Below are 10,137 nucleotides of genomic sequence, written 5' to 3'. Positions count from 1 at the left end.
CAATTCCAGTCCTAATAACCACTGGGCAGCATTTCTTGCTCAATTTTTTCTACAACAAGTTACAGTGGATCGGTATATTTGATTTGGGAGAAATGAAGTAACAGCTGCCCAAATTGAGCTTGAGCACTCCTGAATTTTGAGGGTGTTCAAATCTGGAAGGCAGGTGCTAGATTCCCTTTCTGAATATTAGCTATATCTGGAGAGGAAAAGTCAATTTCTGCTTCCATGGCTCAGAAGTGGAAATCCTCCTAATGCCTGGTACTGTATCTAAAGCTGCCCAGTCTAGTAGAGCCTCCCCTCCCTTACTTTTCATTTTAAATTCTAGTGGGATCCACATACCTCCCTTGCTAGGCTTCAGATAGAGAGGTGCACCGTCCATTTAGTCCCCCCAATTCCTTCTTTGGGGGAGAGCCCAGGACTGGGGCAGCAGTAGGTGCGGGTGGGGGGAGAGCCCTGGGCTGGAGAAGCAGGGGAGTGCAGGTGGGGGCCAGAGCTGGGGTCGCAGGAGGTGCGGGTGGGGGGAGAGCCCAGAGCTGGGGCAGCTGGGGATGCAGGGGGGGAGAAGGGTAAGAGCCCAGGGCTGGGGCAGCAGGGGGTGTGGGCAGGGGAGAGGCCAGGGCTGGGGTGGCAGGAGGGTGCAGGTGGGGGCCAGAGCTGGGGTGGTGTGACAATGCGGTTCTGGCGGAACTGAGAGTGCCAACTCAGGACAAATTGCTCAAACAGGGCAGTTACAGCCCAAGGCTGGGGTTTTTTCCACCTCTAAGGCAAACCAAACCAGCCAGACTAAGAGGACTTCGATCTCACCCCACCGGCTAACCGCAACTCTCACAAGCAATCTCCTTAGACACTCCAGTTTCCCAGTATCACCACCAGTACCACTCGTTATGGGGACAAATGGTTATGAAAACCAATACCCAAATAAAAGAAAAAAGGTTCTCCTGATCCCAAAGGACCAAGCCCTAGACCCAGGTCAATATACAAATCAGATCTTACCCACAAATCACGCTGTTGCCAATCCTTTAGAATCTAAAATCTAAAGGTTTATTCATAAAAGGAAAATGATAGAGATGAGAGTTAGAATTGGTTAAATGGAATCAATTAGATACAGTAATGGCAAAGTTCTTGGTTCAGGCTTGTAGCAGTGATGGAATAAACTGCAGGCTCAAATCAAGTCTCTGGAACATCCCCAGCTGGGATGGGTCCTCAGTCCTTTGTTTAGAGCTTCAGTTTATAGCAAAGTTCCTCCAGAGGTATGAAGCAGGATTGAAGACCCAATGGAGATGAGGCATCAGCCTTATATAGTCCTTTCCAGGTGTAAGAACACCTCTTTGTTCTTACTGTGGAAAATTACAGCAAAATGGAGCCTGGAGTCACACGGGCCAGTCCCTGCATACTTTGCTGAGTCTGAAGACATATTTGCCTTCTCTCAATGAGTCCATTGTATAGCTGATGGTCCTTAATGGGCCATCAAGCAGGCTAGGCAGAGCTAATCTCAGCTTGTCTGGGATGTCACCCAGAAGCATAGCATAAGTTTGCCATACAGACAGTATAGAGCCAATATTCATAACTTCAACTACAAAACTGATACACACATATAGGCAGCATAATCATCACCAGTAAACCATAACTTTGTCTTAGACGCCCAATTTGACCCCCTTTATACAAGATTTGGTGCCACTACAGGACCTTGGTTGCAAAAATGATCTATATGGTCCCAGTTTATGTCTATAACGTCACAGGTGGCAGGGGGTGTGGGCGGGGGAGAGCCCAGGGCTGGGGCAGCAGGAGGTGCGGATGGGGGCCAGAGCTGGGGTGGCTGGGGATGCGGAGGGGAGGAGGGGAAGAGGCAGGAGCGGCAGGAGGTGCAGGTGGGGGAGAGCCCAGGGCTGGGGGTGGGGGGCGGAAAAAACCTAGAGCTGGCTCTGTTCCTACCATTCACAGCAAGCTGCAGGTCTCAGTTCCATGCTCCTTCCCCCACCCTTTCCTGTTGCTAGTGGCCAAGGGAATGCTGGGAAATGTAGTTTTTCCCTGCTCCAGGGCTGGCTCTATAGGCAGGGAGCTAACCAAGGAACTACAGCTCCCAGGGCCCCCTGTTGGTTCTCAGCTCCCAGGCTGGATTCTTGCGCCCCTTGCAAATCTGCCGCCCCAAGCAACTGCGTGCTTTGCTGGTGCCTAGAGCCAGCCCTGGGAACAAGGCACTTGCTCCACAGGGACAGCCCCGCGCCCACCCTGTAAACCAAAAACCCTGAGTCTGGAGCATCCAGCCCCCCAGAGGAGCTGGCCTGGAGCTCTCCTCCCTCCTTAGCAGGTGGTACTCTGCCAGTCCCCCTTGCCTGGGAATGCTGCCTCTCGCCCGGCTGGGTCTCTACCCAGTCAACCCTCTGTGGGTTGGGTCTGCTCAGTCTGTCCCTGAGCCTGGGGCACTGGGCCCGTATGTGATCTCTCTGGCCACAGTGATAGCAGCCCATGTCCCATGGGTCCCCTCGAGCGGGTCAGACGGACCTGACGCTGGATGTTCCCCTTTGGTGGGGGTTTTCCGTATTTCCCCACTGGGAGGTCCCATGGTGACTCTCTCTCTGCGTTGTGGCGGGCATGCTCCTTTGGGATTCCTCCCTGTTATCCCCTGCCCGACTGTTCACAAACTCGTCGGCCAGCTGGCCTGCGTGCTGCGGGTTCTCTGGTTTTTGGTCCATCAACCATCACCTCAGGTCGGATGGGCACTGCTCATACACGTGCTCCAGTACGAATAGGTCAAGCAGGTCTTCTTTAGTTTGGGCCCCAGCTGTCCACTTGCGGGCATACCCCTGCGCCCGGTTGGCCAGTTGTAGGTATGTGACCTCACGGGTTTTACGTTGACTCCGGAACCTTCTCCGGTACATCTCAGGAGTCAGCTCAAACTCGCTGAGCAGGGCCTTTTTGAACAGTTTGTAATCCCCTGTCTCCACCCCTTTCAGTCGGCTGTACATCTCCACGGCTGTGGAGTCCAGTGGAGCCTGTCTGCGGGTCAACCTGGTGCAGCTTGCAGGCATTCTCAAAGGCCGTCAGGAAGGTATCCATGTCCTCCCCCTCCTTACGCTGGGCCAGGAAGCACTTATCAAACTCTTTGCAGTCCTGGGTCCCCCCTCACTCACCACAGCTGGGGCCCCACTGCTCCTCAGCCTGGTCAGCTCCAGCTCATGCTGACGCTGTTTCTCCTCATGCTGACGTTGTTTCTACTTCTCCTCCCGCTGTTTTTCCCGTTCTTCCTTCTCCTGCTGAAGTTCTTGCTTCCTTAACTCAAGCTCTTCCCATCTCATCTCCCATTCATATTCCAGCCGCATCTATTCCAGGGACGGGGAGCTCCGCCGGGACGATCCCCTGCTGGCCGCCGGGGTCAGGGTGCCCTCGGTATTCGCTGGGCTTCCCCCAACCCCTCCCCTAGGTCTGACATGCAATTTCTGAACATTGGGGGCTGGTATCCTGCTCCCAGCACCGGCATCCCCACACTGCAGCTGTCACAGGCTGGTAACAGGATAGGTAGTGACACATGGGATGGGGTCTCCAGCGTAGGCCCAGCACCCCCAAGGCTGGGCCCTGTAAGCTGGTTCCCAGGATGGGTGAGGAGCCACCGGCTTTGGGGCAGTCATGGTTCAGCCCGTCCTACCGACTGACTCCTTCCCACAAGGCAGTGCTCTGCACAAGACCCTGCTCCCAGTGATGGTGCTGGGCTCTCAGGGATTGGAGCGAGTCCAGCGGAGGGCAATGGACATAATTAGGGGGCTGGGGCACATGACTTACGAGGAGAGGCTGAGGGAACTGGGGTTATTTAGTCTGCAGAAGCGAAGAGTGAGGGGCGATTTGATAGCAGCCTTCAACTACCTGAAGGGGGGTTCCAAAGAGGATGGATCTAGACTGTTCTCAGTGGTGGCAGATGACAGAACAAGGAGCAATGGTCTCAAGTTGCAGTGGGGGAGGTCTAGGCTGGATATTAGGAAAAACTATTTCACTAGGAGGGTGGTGAAACACTGGAATGTGTTACCTAGGGAGGTGGTGGAGTCTCCTTCCTTGGAGGTTTTTAAGGCCCGGCTTGACAAAGCCCTGGCTGGGATGATTTAGCTGGGAATTGGTCCTGCTTTGAGCAGGGGGTTGGACTAGATGACCTCTTGAGGTCCCTTCCAACCCTGAGATTCTATGATTCTATGACCTCCCAATGCGCAGCCCCCTCTGCCTGCACAGCTCCACCAGGTCGCTCTTAAGGTGTTTAGCATACATCCTCCTGCTGGCCACTCGCCGGCCTGTGCTCTCTGCTTTCCACTGTTCCAGGGGGACCTCTAATGTGCCAGCCCTTCTTCAGGTCACCATCTCTCTGCCAGGGTCGAGCTGCAGACTCCTCCGCCCCTGGGACCGCTCGCTGCGATCCCCGGGGGACCCTGTTACTGCAAAAGTCCTTCTCACTGGTCCCACACTCCCAGGGGTTAATTGCCCCCTGAACCGTCTCTCTCTGACTCTTCAGCCTGCCTGGTCCCTGTCAATCCCCCTTCGCCTTACTGCTCCCCAGTCACTTACTGCAGGAAGCGCTGTCCACAGGATGCAGTACATCCCACCTCTGCCACCAGTTGTCACGGAGTGTGGGGGGACACAAGGCCCTGTACCCCCCCCTTCCTGTGATTCACCATGACTCTCAGCCAGCCAGTAAAGCAGAAGGTTTATTTAGATGACAGGAACACAGTCCAAGACAGGTCTTGCATGTACAGACAACAGGACCCCCCTCAGTTAGGTCCATCTTGGGGTCCCAGGGGCACCACAGGCCCATTGGGGTGGGGGGGCAGAGCCCCGTCTGTGCTCCCTCCATTACCAGCCAGCCCCTGAAAAACCTCTCTCTCCCCCAGCATCTCCTCCCTCAGCCTTTGTTCAGTTTCCTGGGCAAAGGTGTCACCTGGCCTCTAACCCTTTCCTGGGTTCTCACGTTACATGCTCAGGTATTCTCCCTCAAGGCCAGTCTCCCATCCCCGCATGCAGACCATCCTAGCCACACTCCCCTGCCTTCCCAGCCAACACTCCCCACTCAGCATTCAAAGGCCACATTAAGAACAGTCCCAGTTTGTCACACTAGGAGGGTGGTGAAGCACTGGAATGGATTACCTAGGGAGGTGGTGGAATCTCCTTCCTTGGAGGTTTTTAAGGTCAGGCTTGACAAAGCCCTGGCTGGGATGATTTAGTTGGGAATTGGTCCTGCTTTGAGCAGGGCGTTGGACTAGATGACCTCCTGAGGTTCCTTCCAACCCTGATATTCTATGATTCTATGAAAACTATCCCAACACCCAATCCAGGGACAGGACAACTCCTGAATCATGGGCATTGATGTCCAGCAGTCAGAGATCACAGTGTCACTCAGGCCGTGGCTACACTGGAAACTTCAAAGAGCTGCAGGTACTCCACCTCCACGAGGGGATCACTGGGGCACTGTTTACACTGGCGCTTTACAGCGCTGTAACTTGCTGTACTCAGGGGGGTGTTTTTTCACTCCCCCGAGCGAGAAAGTTGCAGCTCTGTAAAGCGCCAGTGTAGCCATAGCCTCAGTGTGCGCATTCATGAAATGTGAATTGTTGCTCTTGGAAGAGTTACAGATTCATTTATGTAAATCAGCCAATGTTTGGCCCTGGGGCCAGGGCAGTGCCTCTTTTCCCCATAGCTGCAAAATCCCTTTCCTGAGTACCCCGGGGTGCGGCATGAGGGACTGAGATTGTTTTCTCTCTCTCTTCCTTCTAGGATGTCAGACGCACCTTGAGCAGGTACGTGGCTCTCACTCCCTCCCCCTTGTGCTTCACAGTGCTGGGAAAGGGCTTGGAGACCATGTTAACCCCACAGCTCCCCAAGGCTCTCCAGCAAAATGTGTGTGGCAGGGTCACATTTTGGATACAAGTCTCTGCGATGAACTTAATCCTGAGGTTCTACCCTTCTATACAAGATTCTGGAATTATCTAGTCAGTGGGACTAAAGGATTTCCTAGATATGTTCCTTCCCTGGGGACTGGCTGCCTCAGGATTCTGGGGGTGGAATATGGGCCTTTCATCTCTAGGGCACAAGGTACAATCATGCCCTGGTCTGCAGGAATCAAGATTATTTCACACCCGAGGACCGTTTGGAGTTCTGTGTGGAATGAACTGATTTCCGTGGAGCTGAGGTCTCAGTCTACAGCGTGAAAGAAAGATCCCATAACACTCAGTGCAAGAAATATGGGAACTTACCAGTATTAGTGCATGGAGGCCAAGGAGAGAATTGGCCCTGGAGACTCGATTCCTCATTTATCCTCAGATCTGCTCTCTGCAGGCCAGAGTTGAAGAATATTAATGGGGCCTTTGGAGGAAGGTTGCACTGCCGTGACCTCTGCTGCCCCTGCTCTGAGGCTGGGAGAAGCAGAGGAATTCTAACTCCAGGTCCTTTGGAGCAGCAACTCCCACTAGAAAGGAATGATAACGAATCCATAAATGCAATAGAATAATGTGAAATTTTCTTTCCAGGTGTGAGATGGGGAAGTCCCAGCAGCCGGTGGAGATTTCAGCTGAGCTGGAAAAGAGATTCAGCGATTTCTCCCAGAAAAATCTTGCGCTACCAGAGACTATGAAGAAGTTCAAAGTCCCAAGAAGGAATCTAGGAGGATAAATCAGAGTGTGTCTCTGGGACTGCGGGTGGAGTTAGCCAGTTGGTTCGTAATTACAGTGTCTATCTATTTAATAAAAAACAGAAAGTAGAGAAACTGAACGTATGTAGTAGGGAGCCAGGCAAGAGGATGGCTCGCTTTGATTCACTCGGTGAGCTTTGGTAAAAACATTCAGATGAAAATATAGCAAAATCTGGGGTGCCTCAGTTTCTCTCTCCCAGCTACAGGGCGAGTGAATCACTCCAGGACAGGAGCCTCTCGTGCTCAAGGAGTGTTTCTTCCTGGGTGGGTGGGAACAGAGTGGGGTTGTTGAGGGCAGGGTGGAGCAGGGATAGAGGGGTGTGACCAGGGGAAACCTGTGCCTCTGATACTCTGCTCCCTGGCAATGCCACACAGCAGCCACTGAAACAGGGATGCCACTCGGGCCGGACCACAAGCCTTCCCTAGCCTGTGCCAAAGTCTGCACCAGCCCCTGCAGCCACTGAATAGGGGAACCCCCATCACTTTACAAACCAGGGGTGAATCAGGCCCATTGAACCAACCCCCTCCCTCCCTCGGTTTCCACAGCTATAAAATAATTTCATTATTATTCATTTTTACATCTAAGGAGGACGAGGGCTGCACTGTGCTGAGCTCTGTATGGATACTGAGTAAATCGACCCAAAGAGCTTGCAATTCAAGGCCTTAAGCCTGCAAAATCCCATTAGTGTCCAATGAGCCAAAGAGCGTAAAATTCCCTTCATAGAATCATAGAATACCAGGGTTGGAAGGGACCTCAGGAGGTCATCTAGTCCAACCCCCTGCTCAAAGCAGGACCAATCCCCAACTAAATCATCCCAGCCAGGGCTTTGTCAAGCCGGGCCTTAAAAACCTTAAGGAGATTTCACCACCTCCCTAGGGAACCCATTCCAGTGCTTCACCACCCTCCTAGTGAAATAGTGTTTCCTCATATCCAACCTAGATCTCCCCCACTGCAACTTGAGACCATTGCTCCTTGTTCTGTCATTATAAACTCTTTGCAGGATCTGGGCCTAGCTTATGACAACATGCAAAAGGAGAATGAGACAACCCCACTGGGGTTTGGAGGATGAGGGAACAGGAAGTCTGTCTTCCACATAATATATCCTTGGGTGTTTGTGAGGCTTAATGGACACTGGTTCAGATGATGTGAGATGCCTGAATGAAAGAGAAAACAGAATGTTTCAGATTAGACTTCATTAAAGATCTGGGAGTGTCTCTGTCTCTCCAAATTTTTCTCTCATGTAATTAAAACACAGTTATGTCAGCTAAGAATGGGGAAGTCACTATAAATAGAACAGCATGAAATCTCATCTCTTTTATCCTTTCCCCCTCCAGACATGCTGCGCTCTGAACTGGAAGTAAAAAGAGGGAAATCCTTAAGATCAGACAGACCAGGTGAGATTTCATGTGGAGATTACCTTTAAATGAATAGGAAAATCCCATGAAAACATTTTCATGAACTTGTAGCTCAAGTTCCCAATGAAACCAACCCTGACCACGACACTCCCCTTAAAAATAAAAACACAAACATGAAATACTGAGGCGATCCCACGCAAATGTCAAACAAACGATCCTTAACACCAGCCTTGGTGCTGAGTTCATGCCCGTGCCGATGAGGAGAAATACTCTCTCACCTACACACAAAGGTCCTTAACGCTGACCCTGGCGTTTCCAGGCACATCCACGTGCCACATTCTTCTCCTTTCCCCTGAGTGAGGGTCTCTCTCCCATTGCTCCTCACTAACATCCTACCTTTCTTTTCAGCAGGGCTGGGCTGAGCTCTCCCCTTTGAACGGCTCACTTCTCCCTCTGATGCTGGCACCTCTCTCGCTGGGGAAGGAGCTACCCCTCCCAAGGCCACCTCCTCTTCACCACTCTCTGGCCTTGAGAGGTTCTTCTCTACTATCCCTTCCCTTCACTTCTCCCAGCTTAGTGAGAAAAGCTGCCAGGATGGGCTCGGCATGCGCGTCCCCCTGGGGTTTATATCCGTCGCCTTCCTCCTCTTACTCCCCTCCCTGCAACTTCAGGTTTTGACCTTCCTCTAATCCTGAGAGAGGAGCAGGACAGAGAGGCAGCTCCCCAGGATGGCGTTACAGTTCAGAGACCAGGCACCCTAATCTCTTCGACCCTTTTCCCCTCCAGACTCTGCCATCTGCGCTAAAGCAGGGAAGGGGGGGATTTCTGGGCGCTCAGCCAAAGGGTAAGCTCTGGTGGAGACTTTCCTTCGATTAACAGAAAATGCCCATGAAAACAACTCTTCCACACACCAGACTCGCTCTCATTGGCCACCACCCGAATCTCCTTAATTGTGACCTGGTCATTTGTACTGACATTGACGTGTCTGTCTAATATTACATTCAGGGCGATCAGTAGAGAGATCTCTCTCCTCATGGCTGTCACATCCTTCCCCTTTTCACCTGGGGGAGAGACTCACCGCATGGCTCTTCTCCAGCATCCCACCTTTCCTTTGGGCAGGACTTGGCTCTCTCATTGAAGCTGCTTTGTGGATTGGGGAGATGCTGTCTGTCTAATGCTACCAGTTGCAGGCCTCTCTTCTCTCTGGGCAGGGAAAGGGGCTGCCCCACCTAACGCCACTTCCTGCTCACTGGCCTTGATTCATTGGCTCCCTTCCCAGTGTTGCAAGTTTGTCTTTGCTCCCTGGCCTGGGAGTGGAGGATGCTCTGGGGTTCCAAGTTGGTACATGCCTTCTCTGGACCCCCCTAATTAAAAGCTGCAGCCTCTATAACTGAAGTAGAAGGTACAGAAGTGGTTTCCATTATACAGGCTGAGGAACGGCAGTGACATCTCTGCTCAATCTCAGGTCCCCAGGGCAGAGGCAGCTTCCAGGGATCCTGGAATGTCCCAGCCAGACCAGGTCTGCTGGGGACTGTAAGACATGGTCCCAAGACTCTTCCAGGGCTGAGCTCTGCTTCTAACGCTCTGATTCTCTATCTCCCCAGCGAATGTGACTGGATCCAAACACGGCTCATCCCAAACTCGTCCTGTCTGAGGATCGGAAAAGTGTGAGATGGGGAGACACATGGCAGGATCTGCCCGACAACCCTGAGAGATTTGACGCTGATCCCTGTGTGCTGGGCTATGAGGGATTCAGCTCAGGGATACATTAATGGGAGGTGGAGGTGGGGGATGGATTGTTCTGGGCTGTGGGGGTGGCTAGAGAGTCTGTGAAGAGGAAGGAAGGGGTCAGTTATAACCCTGAGGGCGGGATCTGGGCAGTGGAGCAGTGCTGGTGGGGTCAGTACCAGGCTCTCACCTCCCCTGTGACCCCGCTGCCCCTGAGCTGGGTCCCCAGGAGGATCTGGGTTTCACTGGACTATGAACGGGGGCAGGTGACATTTTTCGATGCTGATAACGAGACCCTGATCTTTACTTTCCCACCAGCATCTTTCAATGGGGAGAGACTCCGCCCCTGGCTCTCAGTGGGGTTGGAAACCCAGTTCAGACTGTGTCCCTGA

The 10,137-nt window shown here is 52.7% G+C and overlaps 1 pseudogene; it reads left to right on the top strand.

Annotated features, from left to right (window-relative positions):
- The first annotated feature begins 6,769 nt into the window (after positions 1 to 6,769).
- Positions 6,770 to 10,137, top strand: LOC117888454 (annotated as a pseudogene).

Source organism: Trachemys scripta, chromosome 16, assembly GCF_013100865.1.
Source record: "Trachemys scripta elegans isolate TJP31775 chromosome 16, CAS_Tse_1.0, whole genome shotgun sequence".
NCBI classification, from domain to species: domain Eukaryota; kingdom Metazoa; phylum Chordata; order Testudines; family Emydidae; genus Trachemys; species Trachemys scripta.
Note: the sequence above shows the minus strand (reverse complement) of the source record. Positions and strands in the feature narration are given on the sequence as shown.